General features: G+C 38.5%; 1 long non-coding RNA gene across 1 annotated transcript; it reads left to right on the forward strand.

The window, feature by feature from the left end:
- Window positions 1-5,148: 5,148 nt before the first annotated feature.
- Window positions 5,149-5,717, forward strand: LOC142175437 (uncharacterized). The gene is made up of 3 exons (XR_012704482.1): window positions 5,149-5,269; window positions 5,355-5,408; window positions 5,477-5,717. It is a non-coding gene; the product is annotated as an uncharacterized LOC142175437 (long non-coding RNA).
- The last annotated feature ends 13,438 nt before the right edge of the window (window positions 5,718-19,155 follow it).

Genomic DNA, 19,155 nt, shown 5'->3' on the forward strand with positions numbered 1-19,155 from the left:
TAGTCATATGAGTACCTATATATTATGTTACTCATCACCTAACATATATACAACAATGACTTCACAACAAAAATACATAAGATAGAAGTGCGGGATCAGAATTTTTTGGAAAAACCTCAAGCAGCTTTCTGAGAAACTACAAAGCTTCCTGGATTGATAGGAATGCTCTTGGTGCAATTATCTGTTTTGTAGATTCCAACAAGTCGATCTGCCAGCTCAAACATATTGTTCCTAAGGCTGCATTCATCAAAATAAAAAACAAAGATAACAATAGCTGATTAGTGCTCATCTCTTTGAAATCTGACAAACGCAAACATACTACCTTATGATTATGAATTGTGCATCCTTAGTTCGATCCTTGACATAATGTCCCACGATGGAGACATTCTTAAAATCTGCAACATGGGAACCACTAACATGATATCAAGCCAACCTTGGCATATAGGAAACGGAAAAAGAAAGCATGAAGATATCTGTATTAGCCAAATGCAGAAAAGAACATACCAAGAGCTGCATCAATTTCATGCACTTTTATTCCATACCTCTTGTGTCTTTTCAGATACTTTGAATGATTTGCCTCAAGGTCCTTCAATGTTTTGCTATTTTCTCCCTGAAAGAAAAAGATTCAGTGATTAACTTGGTGTAAGTGTTACAGAATGTATACATTTGTGCAACATATGTTCAGAGCAAGCAACCTCTCTCTTTTCAGGTTCTCTTCCTGTCTAGAAATATTTGCCTGCATCTCTGAAATTCGGGTGGAGTTATCTTCAAAAGCCAATTTTGTTGCTTTCTCTTGCCATTTGAAAAGTGATAATTCTTTAACCATGTAAGCCTCTGCATCATTCTTCACAATCTGTAATTGAAGACATGAACAACATAAATGCATTTTTGGGAGCCCGAGGAAATTATACTTTATGTAATGGTCTAGCCTTACCTCCAAGTTCTCTCTCTCTTTCTAGCCAGACCTTCTTTCATTGAGGGTTTCTAGCCTATGAGAGCACCAAGAAAAAGTGAATTCAGATTCTAAAGGTATTACATGCATCTTTTTAGGCACATAAGCTTCTCATTGAGTACACACAACATGCTCATGATAGTAAATTAACAGACAAACCTATAAGAATGCGGATGCCAATTGTACACAATGGAGAAATAAAGAGTAAATTGATAAGGAAAAGGGTAGCATAACCATTAACACGATTCAATCCGAATCTAAGAGGAGTCTGACATTGAGACTAAAAAAGAGACAGTCCGGTGCACTAAGCTCCCCTATGCGCGGGTCCAGAGAAGAAACTAAGAATTCAAATTATTTATTTGTGCCAAAAGATTTTCATATCAGAGTGAGAACTAACTACTTAAAGGATTCATCAATCTTCTCAGTGTATTTGTCGGTTCCTATAATATCCTCTAAATACTCGAGAAAGCCTTTATCATGGAGTCCTTGTCCCTTAGGCTTCATCAGTGATATTTGTTCAACCTCGCCCTACAAAAGGACCATCAACTTCTTAGTGATATTGGTTCAACTCCATAAGAATAGAGTCCAATTTGTAAAATTAATTAAGGTCACATGACACAAACAATTTAAACCTGAAGAATCAGAAACCGGTTGTTATCAAAATCAATCCCTTTCCCTTTCAGCGTCTTAGTGACCTCTATAAAGTTACTTGTCCGGTCATTGAGTGCGGAACCATACTATTGTTAATTTTTACTAAAAATACTCAAATAAGTGTAAAAAAAAAGTTACCAAAGTATATATAACGCCACTAATAGTGGCGCTATACAGTAACGTTAACTGTACCGTTACTGTATAGCGCCACTATTAGTGGCGTTATACTGACAAACTTACATAGCGCCATTAATAGTGGCGCTATATGCCTTATACCTGAAGACATAGCGCCATTAATAGTGGCGCTATACCCCTTAATACAAATCCCCCATCTTCTTCTTTTTCGTTCCATCTCCGTCTTCCATCTCCCTCTTTTCACTTCTGGTCCCCCCCCCCCACACCACCGATCTGCCCCAATTTTTAAATTTTTTTTTTTGGGTCCCCCGTCACATAAAAGTTTAATATTTGTGGTCCCACTGTCAAGTAGAGCTTCGTGTTATTGTGGATTCACTCTTCCGGAGTCAAAATTTTGATCTATCTACATTTCAAAAATTCTAAATCGAGGTATTTCGATTTATTTTAAGTTGAAACTTTTATAACAATGCATATTACTTGATTTGTATGTGTTCTATTTCGGTTTGTGTTTATTTTTTCCGAAACTAGCATGTTAAATTTTATCCGGATTTAATTTTAGTGTTGTATAAAAATATGTAAATTAGTCTAAAAATGTGTTTGTTAATATCCTCATGTATATTTATGTGTTTTTATGCCGTTTAGTTTAGATTATTTTTTAGCGTAGTAAAATGTATACTTTATTAGCGTAGTAAAACGTAGACCTTTTTAGCGTAGTAAAACGTAGACACCTTTAGCGTAGTAAAATGTAGAGCCTTGTAGCGTAGTATTGTGTAGTAATTGTTTAATTATATGATATTCTAGCACGAAACCCATATATATCTAATTATGGTGCCACTGGGCCACAGAAAATCTAGCACGAAACCCATAATTATAAATATAAATATATATATATATATATATATATATATATATATATATATATTTTACAATTTAGTTATTAAATAAATATGAATAAAAATTATTAAAAAAACATAAAATTATTAATGATAGTTGGTACCACTGAGTTTTAGAAAATCTAGCACGAAACCCATAATTATAAAAATTATATATATATATATATATATATATATATATATATATATATATATATATATATATATATATATATATATATATAATTGTTACAATTAAGTTATTAAAAAATATGAATTTAAATTATTAAAAAAACATAAGATTATTAATGATAGTTTTGTACCACTGGGCACGAAACCCATAAGTTTATATATAATTTTATACAATTAAGTTGTTAAAAAATATGAATTTAAATTATAAAAAACACACATAAATTTTAATGATAGTTATTAAAAATTATGAATTTTCAGTTGACGACATGGATGCACCTATACATCCCGGCCCTCGGACGTCGGAGCTACTACCCCTACAGCCCCAGCATAGATCCGAGCATATATGGGGGGGGGGGAGAGTTGCTTACGCAGACTTTTCGGGGGAGGAGAGTGGATTTATTGTGGGAGTTTTTGACTCCTCCCCGCGTTCTACATCCCCGTGTGGTCCATCACCTGGAGGAAATGGGATTATATAGGATCATTAGCATTGGCCGGATACAGCTCGACTATGCTTTGATCACGGCGTTGATTGAGCGGTGGCGACCGGAGACGCACACTTTCCATCTGCCCATCGGCGAAGCCACCATCACACTCCAGGACGTCGAGATTTTATATGGCCTGTCCACCGATGGCTTGCCAGTTTTACTGCCTGGGAACATGAGATTTTTTAACCGGGCTGCATATATGGATATGCTGCACAGGCTCACGGGCTTCAGGTCCGAGGACCCAGATGTAGCAATTGGGAGTAGTCGTATGCAGTTGGTCCCCATTAGAGACCACTTGGTGCAGATCCACGATACTATCACCGACGACTCAGCGGAGGTGGATGTGGAGCAATATACGAGGCTGTTGTTGCTCCTTCTATTTGGGGGGTCTTGTTCCCGAACACTTCGGGAAACCTAGTGAGCCTTCGTTTTCTACATCATATTGCGGACTTCGATGATACAGTCAGCTACAGCTGGGGTGGTGTTGTCCTATTTTTTTTGTACAGGCAGATGTGCCGGGCATCCATGGGCACACAGAGAGACGTTTGTGGCTTTCTGCCACTTCTACAGGTGACAACTTATTCAAATAATTTGTCGTTTAGTTCTAATTCTACCTAGTTAGAGTTAATCTTTACGTCAACTTTCTGTTTTAGGTTTGGGTGTGGGAGAGATTTCTGCAACCTCGGCCACCTCTACCACAGCTACCGGATAATGTACATATTCCTGATCTCCCTCTAGCTTGTAGGTGGGTATTGCGTCGTAGACTTGCACGAGAGTATCATGGCCATCATAATCTCCCGTTCTGTAGGGATGTGTTGGATTTTCTGGAGGATGCACAAGTGAATATCTAACTAAACTTACCAATTAATTTTTAACTAGGTGTTGCGCAAACTAACGGTTTGTGTTATTATTTGATAGTTCATCTGGACGCCGTACATCGAAGAGCTGATAGGTACCCTGCCAGCGTATTGCACGCACGGTCGCCATATTTGGAGGGCTTCCGTCCCTCTCACGTGACTCGATATTGTTGAGCATCATGCCTCAGAGCGAGTATTTCGTCAGTTTGGATTTCCGCAGTCTATACCGACTCAGCCTGCATGGGACCCTTTACATTATGAGAGGGATGATAGGATGAGAGTGGACGACACATTTATTGAGTGGCTGACAGCGCAGTTGGGTATTTGGGACAGCCGAGGGGACTTGACCCCAGCTCCGCAACACTTTCCTATCGACGTTTATATGGCATGGTACCGCACTGTTTCCCGACTTTTTATCGGGAACCCAGTTCATCAGGTAGATGGTCGATACGTCTCATACGCCGGGAGACATGAGGCTCTGGTATGGTTTCTGTTATTATTAATTACTTTAATAGTAATTTCTAGTCAAATACGTAGTTTATATTAAAAACTTTTGTGCAGGCGATTGGATTGCATACCGTATATCGTATGGGGCAGCAGATGCAGAGTTATGTCCACGACCCTGTGATCATGCAGGACTATAGTCGTCGCCTAATGGATGTGGCTGCCTAGACACTGCAGCAAGGCCGATCGGATCAGCGTTTGGCACACCAGCCAGATTATGTTGACCCAGCCACATACCAGCGAGGTCGTGGTATGCCACGGGGTGGTGGCCGACGAGCTGCTGCTGCTCCACGACAACCTGCTGGTGTTGGACGACGCGGTCGTGGGCGGAGAAGAGGTCCCCAGCAAGGGGGCTTTGAGGCTCCTGCTGATGATGTTGCTGCTGATATGGGAGGTGGCATGCATGAGACCGACATGCCGTCTTACAACCTTGGCATTTATGACACTCCAGGGACGTCGCAGGTGACCCCATCGGGTCAATTCTTGATGATGGTCTCGGATTTTCAAGGAGTGGAGTTGGGTAGATATTTCCCTGGCCCGTCTACCACTGATGAGTCTCGACCGATCCGAGATTTTGATAGTGGGCACCGACTGAGTTATGGCAGCTCATCACATGCGCAGGTATGAGTTTACTAGTATTAATTTTATTACTGTTTTTACTATAACTTATTTATTTTGTTTTAACTTTATTAATTTACTTTTTTAGGCTTCATGCGATGCTGCGACAGATGACTACATTCAGGATCCAGACACGATTATGGTAAGACAATATATATTTTTGTGAATTGTTATGTAGTTTTCTATACTAAGTTTGATATTATTATGTAGCCTTCTACTGGACCTGACAGCACCACCGATACATGTCATCCTGTGCCGCATCCGGCCATAAGGAGACGACTTGATGATGATGATCCTGATAGCGTACCCGGGCGGCAGGGGATGCGCCTCAGGCCAACGGCTACTTTGAGACACACCGGATGCGGGACACATTGATTCGGTCTTCCATATTTTTGTTTTTTTGGTGTAAATAATATTTTTTTGTACATTAACAACAATATTTAGTCGAATATGACAGTTACTTTTTTTAGTTCAAATTTCGTTTTATAGTTTTTGGTATAGTAACACAACAACTTAAACTTAACTTCCACTTAAATTAAAATAAAATTAAGTACAACAAACAAGGAAAACATTAGTACAACACAAACATAAACATAACAGGCCAACATAATAAAAAGACATGACATATGAAAATGACACTAAACACATACACGTAAATGTTCAGATACTCAGTTGTCATTTATTCTTCGCTCCAACCACTTAAATCGTTCTTCCATTTGTTCTTTTTCTTCTTCTAACTCTTTCACTCTCGCATTCACCTCCGCAAGTTCCCGTTTATATTTTTTGTTGCGTTCCTTGTGTGCTTCACAATTCCATTCAGCTCTCCATTTTTTATCTTCCACCTCCTTTAGTTTCTCCCTCATATCTGTAATAATTCTATCTGCCTCCTTTTGTATTCTATGCTGGTATAACAACATATTATGAAATTCCTGTAATCTATCCCTGTAGCTTTCCTGATAACATGGTTCCTCAGCCCATTCATCAAATTCACAAGTAGGTTCATCGGGTTGCTTGTACAACTTGTTCATACAACACCAATAGCGGCGTCCAACGTTAGCACCTTCCCACCCACAATCCATCATGCATGGTTTTCCACAAGAGCAAATTGGTGGACGACCATGTTGAGCCATTTGTGAACTATTTGCTTATAATAAAAACCTTACTTACTTTTAATGAAATATTTCTTGGGGGAAATTTTTAGCACACAAAATAAATACAATGACCCCATTATTTATAGGCTAAACAATACACATATAACGCCATATCTAATGGCGCTATATTAGATAGCGCCATATCTAATGGCGCTATATTACATAGCGCCATATGTAATGGCGCCATCACACATATCTAATGGCGCCATATCATGATGTTTTCAGCTTTTTTCAGTTCGACAAGACAAGACACACATAGCGCCATATATATAATTTGTGTATTAAATATCGTGATAGCGACAAGACAACACACATAATAAATATACCGATAATTATATTAAATTATTATTTAAATAGGTAAAAAGGGAAAGTACAAATCATAATTAACAAACAAAAAAATATTATTTCATAAATACTTAAATCGTATACATAACAACTAATTATTACAACATGAACTCATGGGTAGTTAGGTACAATAGAAGAACACCCGCCCTGAGCTTGATTATTGTTGCCACCCAAAGGACATTTTCTACGGCCGTGGCCTGTTTGCTAGCTTATACCACATTTGTATGCATATACGATATCACTAACATCCATTTGGTTCCGTATACGCGTTCTCTTCTGCACCTGTCTTTTACGCAAATAGGACTTGTTACACACCATTTTAAATGGTTCTGGGGGCCAGTAATGCTCAGAACCCACTGGTTGCAGCTGACCACTATATGTGTTTACGTATTTGGAAACACTATATTGTTGATCAATATAGTTGGTCTCCGCATAACCAACACGTTGAAAACACTTGATGGCATGTGAACAAGGCATGTGGTATATTGACCATTTCCCACATGAGCATAACCTTGTGGATTCATTTACAGTATGTACATTATTACCCCGATTATTATGGATAGCGGTGCGAACTTCAAAAATACCTCGTTCGTTATCATATTGCAAAAAGGAATGCCAATGTGCTCGCCGTCTGTATTTCTCTAATCTCTTCATAGGCACTGGCATAAATTCAACACCCCTTTCCATCAATTCCGTTGCAGCTGCAGACCGTTGTACAAACCTCTCCGCCATCTGCTTAAACGACATACGCACCATGGCTGTGCCAGGCAATCCTCTTGCCGACTTTAATAACCCGTTGAAGGATTCTGACACGTTTGTAGTAAGAATTCCCCAGCGTCTGCCACCATCTGCATGCAACGTCCACTTTTCAGGATCATGTCGCATTAACCAATGATATGCTGCATCGTCTTCTTGCCTGATAGAATCCATATGCCTCCGGAATTTATGTTGTTGGTGGTCTGTTGCTGCCATCCACATCAAATCATGTAGATCTTTTTTGGGATGTGCCTTCTTGAAATTGGCCTTAAAGTGCCTCACACAGTAACGGTGGTATGCATAAGGTTCTTGCCAGGTAGGAAGGTTCTCCACAGAACTTAATATACCCCCGTTCCGATCAGATATTAGACAAATACCTGAACGATGTTTGACAACGTGCTCTTTCAAGTGGTTCAAAAACATTGTCCACGTCTCTGTGCTTTCATTTGCACAAATAGCAAAGGCTAGAGGAAATATCTATCCATTTGCATCCACAGCCACGGCTATCAATAGCTTGATATCGTACTTTCCATAGACATGAGTTCCGTCTATGGATATTATGGTCCGGCAATACGGAAAACCATCAATTGCTGGCTTAAACACCCAAAACACGTAATTGAATATATATTCTGGTTTACCCGGACTCCACTCAAGCTTCCATTCAATAACTTTTCCGGGGTTAAAGTGCTGCAGTGCAGCCATGTAGCTAGGCAGATCTGCAAATGACTTATCCCATTTACCATAGACTATTTCAAACGCTCTTTTGCGCCCAAGATATGCCTTTCTTTTAGTAATTGTGTGGCCATATTCCTGGTAGACTGCTGTAATGCACTCTTTGATTTTATACCTGATGGACGCTTCGATGTGCGGAATAAGTACAAGAGATATCAAGTCAATATCCAAGTTGAAGTGATTCCCGTTGAAAGTGTCCATTTTGCATGTGTGGGTGGGAATGTATTTACCCACTTTCCACATACCTGTTTTCTTCTTCGACGCACGCAACATCCAATTACATGGCCAAAACCACCTGCGGCAAATAGCCTTGTATACCGTCGGACTTGACTCCGATACTTGCATTTCACGACACTGTTTAACATTGTGCATTTTACAAGCCCTGCTTACGCGTGCTTTATCAGGAAAAAGCATCCCCTTTGCAAGCACCGTTGGTCTAGACTCATCCCACATTGCTGTCCGGATTTCATCAAAATCCCGTGTGAGAGCTTCCACATCCGGCACGGCTGGCAAGTTATCAATATAAGGAATCTCCCTTGAATGAAACGACACTTCAGACTCGTTCACTTTTCGTCTATGAGGGGCTCTCTTCAAATCCGGTTCTTCCTCCTCGTCCTCTTCATCACCATCCTCACGAGCAAATGGTGTCTCGTCTCCCGATTCATCGGCATTGTTATCGTAATCGCTGTTCTCTTCCTCACTCTGTTCATCTGCCAGATCCTGATGTAATACGTCGTTTTCGGGCAATTGAGTGAGTACGGGTAGTTCAACTTGCTCGTTTTCACTGCACATTTCAACAAAAATATAAGCTACTAAATTAATAAATGCTTTATATATGGTTGTACTTTTTCACTTACAAGTTGTAATGTGATGACATTCCATGATGGACGTTTTCAGTTAGGTGATGACTACCGGATGGGTCACTTGTAAAATTCATATCCGGCCGGTACCCCCTATTAAATAAATGAGCGTTAAAATTTATTCAATACGCAAAAATATACATATTAACACAAATGAAAATTGTAGTTTACCTCTCTTCTTGTGAATTATGGAAAACAGGGTATAAATTATTTTCTCGCTGCTCATTCGCCGACGGTGATAAATTTAAATCAAGAAAAATTCTTTCATCTGGAACATGTCCGGCAAAAACTGATCCAGAATAACCACCCGATGACTGGGGGTTATCTCTACTACGCACAACCTCATTTTTTGGAACGTCTTCGACCTTCACGTACATCTCCAACATTGTGATTACACGAAATTCCCGGCATTCGTCGGGAGTCCTCAAGAAATCACTCAAAGTGTCATCATCGTCGATGTTAAACTCTGAGTAAAAAGCAACCCCTTGCGGCGTAACGGAATACGGATATCTTCCGGTTACTTTGAGTATCACTGAACGTTTTCTCACACTCATTTTTTTGCATAACAACGATATCAATGTTTCGTACTCAATTGAAAGTGGCAATTTAACATTACACTTAGCAGGTAAACTGTTGCCCACAGACTTATTCTCCATCACAACCTCACCCCCCCAATATAATGATACTCTTATTCTACGTTCTTCAGACATAATGAAAAAATGCTGGAGAATTTAACAACAATAGAAAGCAAGAAGAGTTATATCTTCAAATCAGAATAATAAAATTCTGACAAAATACAGAATATAATTATTAATTTCCTAAAGATTGTTATCAATCTGTATTGCAGTAAATATATTAAGTACTAATCTTTCTGAAAACAGAAACAGAAAGTTAGTAGAAATTAAATTCCGAAAACAGTAAACTTCTTCAAAATAAATTCTGGAAAAATGTTGTAGGAACAAATCGAGCCCACTGAATACATAGTGTGTCCTTAAGGAAATTATTCCCCTCAAGTACCCGAGGTTTTGGAATATATCCTCCCAAGATAGAACGATTTAACTCACCAGTGTATCGGTACCTAAAACTCTGGTGATCGGCGAACCACTCAATGGTCGTAAAACACACTGGAATATTTTGTGCAGAAAAAGAAGAAGATTCAGAAAATTTCGTAAGTTAATATTCTGGGATTTGAAGGTCTATTTATAGCCAACTTGGTGATGTTTCTGAAAGGTTTGCAACCTTTCAGAACAGTCATGGCTGTTGGAACAGGTGTGACACTCTGAAGAGGTTTGCAACCTTTCAGAACAGTCATAGCTGTTGGAAATTTTTGCGGGAAATTTAAAACGAATTTAAATTAATCCAAAAAAGAAAAGCGGGCCGGACCGGACTGGGTCGCGGGTCATTGGTTATTTCGGATTGAATTTTCTTTAATCAATTTAATTAAATATTTGAAAAAAAATTTGTCCAAAAAGATTAATCAATCAATCGATCTTTGACAAATCCAAATCCAAAGCCGAAGCCGAAGCCGAGCCGAGCGAGCGACGACGACGACGACGCGAGACTTGCCTTCTTACTAGCTCTTTAAGAGCTAAAAGATGAACTTCTCTATATAAACACCAAGACTTTCTTTCTTTCTACCAATGAGGGATAAAGTGCATTAGTGAACTCATTCAACATTTCACTTCCCTCCATTTCTTTCCCACCATTTTCCATTCACCCTTCTTTTGTTATTAAACAAAATCCAACAATCCCCCACATGAATGGGGAATGGCTATAAACTTAAAGGAATGCACGGACGTGTGTGTGTTTTACAAGCAAGAATTGATTGCCTCTGGATAAGTAGGTTTCCCTTTGAACTTTCCGTAGTGAACTTATATCGGATATACTCGGTCAATCGGTAGATTTGATATCTTTGAACCGTCGAGCTTTGTTGTATACCTATACAACATAAGTCACACAATCAATTCATAACCATCTATGGTTCTCACGGTTGTGTTCATTTCAGCCATGAACACCGCCTGGTTTCATGAGTGCTTAGAGAATGGGCCTTTACTTTCATTCTCCTTGAAGCGGCTTACACTTCACACTCACATAGGTGATTTCTAAACGTGTAATCCTAAAGACACACTATCTGGTCATATCCTGCCAGACTTAGCAAATTATTAAAAGCTTTAAGCTTTATTGACTCATCAAAAAGCCTTAATGCTTTACCTCGTTTTTGAACATTGTCTTCATCACGAGAATGGGTTGAGTTAGTTGACAATGTTGAACCGTTATTCATAACTTTGTTTGAGCTCTTTGAACCTAGCTCTTGGGATCTCTAGTCTGCTAGGTAGAGTTACCGCCATGATGACTTGTCCTAGGCCTTTAACCCCATTCCCTTCGATGATCTTTCAACGGCCTCTCTAGATAGGCCTTTTGTAAGTGGATCCGACACATTATCTCTTGACTTTACGTAGTCAATTGTGATAACACCACTAGAGAGTAGTTGTCTAACGGTATTGTGTCTCCGTCGAATATGACGAGATTTTCCGTTATACATAACGCTCCCTGCCCTACCTATTGCTGCTTGACTGTCACAATGTATACAAATAGGTGCCAAAGGTTTGGGCCAAAATGGAATATCTTCCAAAAAATTCCGGAGCCATTCAGCTTCTTCACCGGCTTTATCTAAAGCTATGAATTTAGATTCCATTGTAGAACGGGCGATGCACGTTTGTTTGGATGATTTCCAAGACACTGCTCCACCCCCAATTGTGAAAACATATCCACTCGTGGATTTAACTTCAGATGATCCGGTGATCCAATTTGCATCACTATATCCCTCGATCATGGAAGGATATTTGTTATAATGCAAAGCATAATTTTGGGTATGTTTCAGATATCCCAAAACTCGTTTCATTGCCATCCAATGTATTTGATAGGGATTACTTGTAAACCGACTCAGTTTACTAATAGCACATGCTATATCTGGTTGCGTACAATTCATGATATACATCAAACTTCCCAATACTCTTGCATAGTCCAGTTGTAAGTCACTTTCACCTTCATTCTTTTGAAGTGCATAACTCACGTCAATTGGAGTCTTGGCAATTTTGAAATCTAAATACTTGAACTTGTCAAGTACCTTTTCAATGTAGTGAGACTATGATAATTCTAGACCTTGTGGAGTCTTGCGAATTCTGATTCCTAAGATGACATCAGCAACTCCTAAGTCTTTCATGTCGAATTTGCTAGACAACATGCGTTTTGTAGCATTTATATCTGTCATATTTTTGCTCATTATCAACATGTCATCAACATATAAACAAACAGTGACTTCATGACCTGGAGTATTTTTAATGTAAACACATTTGTCACACTCGTTGATTTTAAATCCATTTGCCAACATTGTTTGGTCAAATTTTGCATGCCATTGTTTGGGTGCTTGTTTAAGTCCATAAAGCAACTTAACAAGTTTGCAAACTTTCTTTTGTTTACCAGGAACCACAAAACCCTCAGGTTGTTCCATGTAAATCTCTTCCTCTAATTCTCCATTTAAGAAAGCTGTTTTAACATCCATTTGATGGATTTCAAGACCATACACGGCCGCTAGTGCCACTAACACCCTAATAGATGTTATCCTTGTTACTAGCGAGTAAGTGTTAAAGTAATCAAGGCCTTCCTTTTGTCTATAACCTTTGACAACAAGTCTTGCCTTATATTTGTCAATAGCGCCATCAGCTTTAATTTTTCGTTTAAAGATCCATTTCGAACCTAAAGGCTTATTTCCAGGAGGAAGATCAATCAATTCACATGTATGGTTATCCAAAATTGATTGAATCTCACTATTGACTACCTCTTTTCAAAATGCTGAATCAGAAGACGACATAGCTGCTTTAAAAGTTTGAGGCTCATTTTCAAGCAAGAATGTCACAAAATCTGGTTCAAAGGAAGTAGATGTTCTTTGACGTTTGCTACACCTTGGATCTTCTATACTTGGAGTATTTTCCTTTGGTTCTTCCCGAGGTTGTTTAGGTCTTTCACTTAACGACTCACTTTCAGTTTTATACGGATAGATGCTTTCAAAGAATTCAGCATTATCTTATTCCATTACCGTATTAACATAAATCTCGGGATTATCGGATTTATGAACCAAAAACCGACATGCTTTACTATTTGTAGCATATCCAATAAAAATGCAATCTACTGTTTTTGGTCCAATTTTAACCCTTTTAGGTAAAAGAACCTGTACCTTTGCTAGACACCCCCACACTTTGAAATATTTCAAGTTGAGTTTTCTTCCTTTCCATTTTTCATATGGAATAGATTGCGTTTTGCTGTGGGGTACTCTGTTAAGTATCCGGTTAGCTGTAAGGATAGCTTCCCCCCACAAACTCTGCGGTAATCCGGAACTTATTAATAAAGAATTCATCATTTCTTTTAAAGTCCGATTTTTCCTTTTCGCAATTCCATTGGATTGAGGTGTGTAAGGTGCAGTAGTTTGATAGATAATTCCATATTCCGAACATATTTCTGCAAACGGAGATTCATATTCTCCACCTCTATCACTTCTAATCATTTTGATATTTTTATTCAATTGATTTTCTACCTCATTCTTGTATTGCTTGAATGCTTCAATTGCTTCATCCTTACTATTAAGCAAATAAACATAACAATATCTAGTGCAATCGTCAATAAAAGTAATAAAATACTTTTTTCCACCTCGAGATGGTGTCGACTTCATATCGCAAATGTCAGTATGAATTAAGTCTAAAGGATTTGAATTCCTTTCAACAAACTTATATGGATGTTTTACCAACTTAGATTCAACACATATTTGACATTTCGATTTATTACACTCGAATTTAGGCAATACTTCTAAATTAATTAACTTCCGCAAGGTTTTATAATTGACATGTCCTAAACGAATATGCCATAAATCATTTGACTCCAATAAATAAGAAGAAGCTGAAATTTTATTCATACTGTCAACAACCATTACATTGAGTTTGAAAAGGCCCTCCCTCCGTGAGGTAGCCTTTCCCAACATATATTTCGTTCTTGCTTACAACAACTTTATCAGAAACAAATACACATTTGAATCCATTCTTTACAAGTAAAGAAGTAGAAACTAAATTCTTCCTAATAGTAGGAACATGAAGAATGTTATTGAGCGTTAACACCTTGCCGGAAGTCATCTTCAGGAATATATTCCCATAACCTTCAATCTTGGCTGTTGCATTATTTCCCATGGAAATTTCTTCTTCGGGACCAGCAGTAGAGTAAGTCGCAAATGCTTCTTTGACAGCACAAACATGTCGAGTGGCTCCAGAGTCAATCCACCACTCCTTCGGATTTCCAACAAGGTTGCATTCCGAAAGCATTGCACAAAGATCATCAATGATATCATTCTTCTCCACTATGTTGGCTTGTCCCTTCTTATTATCCTTTTCCGGGAGACGACAATCAGGGGTTTTGTGACTAACTTTTCCACAATTGTAGCAGTTACCCTTGAACTTCTTTTTGTTCTGCTCCTTAGTTTTTCCAGAAGGCCTCTTCCTCTTCTTACTTTTTGGAGCAGTCTCCTCAACGATATTATCTCCCATAATCGTTGAATTTCCACGAGACTTCTTCTCGGCTGTTTTGTTGTCTTCATCGATCTTTAGACGTATCACAAGATCTTCCAACTTCATTTCTTTGCGTTTGTGCTTCAGATAGTTCTTGAAATCCCTCCACGAAGGAGGCAATTTTTCAATCATAGCAGCTACTTGAAATGCTTAATTCACGACCATACCTTCAGCAATAAGGTCGTGAAAAATAAGTTGAAGCTCCTAAACTTGGGTTCCCACAGTTTTGCTATCTATCATTTTATAGTCTAGAAACTTGGCAACCACGAACTTCTTCAAGCATGCATCTTCTGTCTTGTACTTCTTCTCATGAAGAAGTACGTCCCATAATTCTTTCGAAGTATTTATTGCACTATACACATTGTACAAGTCATCCTCTAAAGCACTTAAGATGTAACCTTTGCAAAGAAAATCTGCCTGCTTCCATACCTCAACAATCATGAACTTTCCATTATCCGGCATGTCCGCAGCAGGAACTGGAGGCTCTTCACTAGTGAATTTCTGCATACCAAGAGTGGTAAGCCAGAAGAACACCCTTTGCTGCCATCCTTTGAAGTTGGTTCCAGAAACTTTCCCCGGTTTCTCGGCCGGAGGAACAGCAGTGCGGCTTGACGAGGCTATCGTCGTTGCACCAACAGTCGCGGAAGGAATTCCATTCTCATTTGCCATTTCTTACTGTCAACAACAAAAGAGATCAATTAATGGCAAAACCAAAACAGTAAATAATACTGTAATTAATAAACAATACGTAATAAAAACAACTGAAGTTTTTATATACTATTTTTCCGAAAAAACACTGATGTTTTTATATTCTTCAAATCGTTTTCTGAATTTTAATACTCTGATGAATTTTTATATCTTCAAATCAGAATAATAAAATTCTGACAAAATACAGAATATAATTATTAATTTCCTAAAGATTGTTATCAATCTGTATTGCAGTAAATATATTAAGTACTAATCTTTCTGAAAACAGAAACAGAAAGTTAGTAGAAATTAAATTCCGAAAACAGTAAACTTCTTCAAAATAAATTCTGGAAAAATGTTGTAGGAACAAATCGAGGCCACTGAATACATAGTGTGTCCTTAAGGAAATTATTCCCCCCAAGTACCCGAGGTTTTGGAATATATCCTCCCAGGATAGAACGATATAACTCACCAGTGTATCGGTACCTAAAACTCTGGTGATCGGCGAACCACTCAATGGTCGTAAAACACACTGGAATATTTTGTGCAGAAGAAGAAGAAGATTCAGAAAATTTCGTAAGTTAATACTCTGGGATTTGAAGGTCTATTTATAGCCAACTTGGTGATGTTTCTGAAGAGGTTTGCAACCTTTCAGAATAGTCATGGCCGTTGGAACATGTGCGACACTCTGAAGAGGTTTGCAACCTTTCAGAACAGTCATAGCTGTTGGAACATGTGTGACACTCTGAAGAGGTTTGCAACCTTTCAGAACAGTCATGACTGTTGGAAATTTTTGCGGAAAATTTAAAATGAATTTAAATTAATCCAAAAAATAAAAACAGGCCGGATCGGACTGGGTCGCGGGTCATTAGTTATTTCGGATTGAATTTTATTTAATTAATTTAATTAAATATTTGAAAAGAATTTTGTCCAAAAAGATTAATCAATCAATCGATCTTTGACAAATCCAAATCCGAATCCGAAGTCGAAGCCGAAGCCGAGCCGAGCGAGCGATGACGACGACGGCGCATGGTTTGCCTTCTTACCAGCTCTTTAAGAGCGAAATTTAAAACGAATTTAAATTAATCCAAAAAAGAAAAGTGGGCCGGATCGGACTGGGTCGCAGGTCATTGGTTATTTCGGATTGAATTTTTTTAAATTAATTTAATTAAATATATGAAAAGAATTTTGTCCAAAAAGTTTAATCAATCAATCTTCGAAAAATCCAAATCCAAATCCAAAGCCAAAGCCGAAGCCGAGCCGAGCGACAACGACGACGGCGACGTGAGGCTTGCCTTCTTACTAGCTCTTTAAGAGCTAAAAGATGAGCTTCTCTATATAAACAGTAAGACTTTCTTTCTTTCTACCAATGAGGGACACAGTGCATTAGTGAACTCATTCAAAATTTCACTTCCCTCCATTTCTTTCCCACCATTTTCCATTCACCCTTCTTTTGTTATTAAACAAAATCCAACAGTAATTACAAAATCGCTTCCAGAAACAGCTTCATATGTCTCATCATCATATGTAACACCCCCTCTTATGGAGGATACTGAGGTTTGGTTGAACTCTGACCCACCATCGGCATGGCTAACACAAGAGTGGCTCTGATACCATCTGTAACAGCCCAGTCCACTAGTAATATTGTCAACTCTGGGCCTAGGCCTCATAGGTTTAAAATGCGTCACTAAGGTCTAAGGCTTGTTAACTTATATACCCAGTATCCCTCCTATGTTTTACCGACGTAGGATTCTGTCTAAAGCCTCGGGTGTTACACTTAGAATCTAACAGAAGTTCCAAAGGAGTATCATGGAAACAGGAAAATCCACAATTACCAAATCAATTCTCTCTTGAAAATGAACAGACACGCCGGCACTTTCCAAATTCTGGTGATTAGGTGAATCGTGGATAAGCTCTGACACTTTGCTTACACGCATCTGTACAATTTATGTAATATACTAAGGGAAGGAAATCAAATCAAATCCCAAACTGAAATTTATTGATTTCAATCGTGAATTATTATTACAATCACTAGAAGAAAAATACAGTAAGCTAAGACAGTGCACGACTCTCAGCTTGTAGCTCCAATGTGAGAATGAATTAACCTGAAAATGAGATTAGGGAATTAGAAGAAGAAGAAGATTAATGGCGGAATTGAGAAATTAAAGAGAAGAGAGAAGAGAGATTGAGAAAGATAGAGAGAGAAAGTAGTTGGAAGAGTACCGGCCAAAAAACTGAATTGTGGGCTGGCCCAACTAACTATTTAGTTGGATTGGACTCAACCTCAGCCCTTGGATTAACCCAGATCCATTTTAATCTCCACCATCCATTTATTATTTCAGCTCTCTTTAGTAATCTCCGCCCCTTTCCTAATTCATTAACCCTATTTCCTTTTTTTGTTCTTTCTAAATTCCTTCGCTCTTTCTAATTTAATCTCTAATCTTTACAATACCTCCCCAATCAACACAGACCTTGTCCTCAAGGTCAAGATTGAGCAATAAAGTCAGGGAATTGCCCCTTGATAAAGCCCCAATCCTCCCACGTTGCTTCTTCTGGTCCCAAATTGGCCCATTGTATCGGTACTTTCGTCTTAGCTGTATTGTTGACTTTAACAATCCTGCGGTCCAAATAGCCACTAGTTGAACTAGAACACGACCATTGTCATCACAAATAGGAGGTTGTTGCAGAGGTGTGATAGAAGGTCCCACCCTTTTCTTCAATTGAGAAACATGAAAGACAGGGTGGATCTATGAGCTCGAAGGCATCTCCAAACGGTAAGCCACTGATCCAATCTTTTGTAGTACTTTGTAAGGACCATAGTATTTAGCACTTAGCTTCAGATTCTTTCTCACTGCTACTGATGACTGTCTGTAAGGCTGTAATTTCAAATAGACTAGATCCCCCACCTCTAAGGTTCTATCAGACTTGTTTCTATCTGCATAGAACTTCATTCTTGCTTGGGTAATTAAGTTTTCCTTGAGTACCCCCAACATTTGTTGTCTTTGAGTTAAGTACGAGTTCATAGATTGTGTAGTGTGGGGTAATGATCCCAGTGGAATCTGTGGAGGTGGTAACCTATATAATGCTTGAAAAGGGGTAAATTTGAGTGAGCTATGGTAGTTGGTATTGTACCACTATTCTGCCAAAGGTAGACACTTACACTATTTCTTAGGACACGCAAAAACCATAGACCTTATGTAAGTCTCCAAGCATCTATTGAGTCGTTCAGTTTGACTATCTGACTGAGGATGGTAAGCTATAGTCATATTAAGATTAGTTCCCAATGATCTGAATAGCTACTGCCAAAATTGACTGGTAAATATTGTATCCCTGTCAGTCACAATTGATTTAGGAAGCCCATGCAATCTATAGATGTCTTGTAGGAATAATTCAGCTACATCCTTAGCTGAAAAGGGAGGTTTCAAGGCTAGGAAATGACCATATTTGGTCAGTCTATCAATGAATACTAATACCACATCTTTATGTTCAGAAGAAGGTAATCCTACTATGAAATCTATAGAAATATCTTGCCAAGGCATTTCTGGAATTGGGAGAGGTTGTAGTAGTCCTGGTGAATGGACATTTTCATTCTTTATCCTCTGACATGTATCATATTCAGCCACCCATTTAGAGATCTCAGTCTTCATATTAGGCCAATAAAAGCTCATCCTTATCCTCTTGTAAGTTCCCAGCTATCCAGAGTGCCCTTCAAGAGGAGATTGATGAAGGGCTTCAAATATATTCAGTCT

Source organism: Nicotiana tabacum, chromosome 3 (genome assembly GCF_000715075.1).
Source record: "Nicotiana tabacum cultivar K326 chromosome 3, ASM71507v2, whole genome shotgun sequence".
In the NCBI taxonomy this organism is placed as follows: domain Eukaryota; kingdom Viridiplantae; phylum Streptophyta; class Magnoliopsida; order Solanales; family Solanaceae; genus Nicotiana; species Nicotiana tabacum.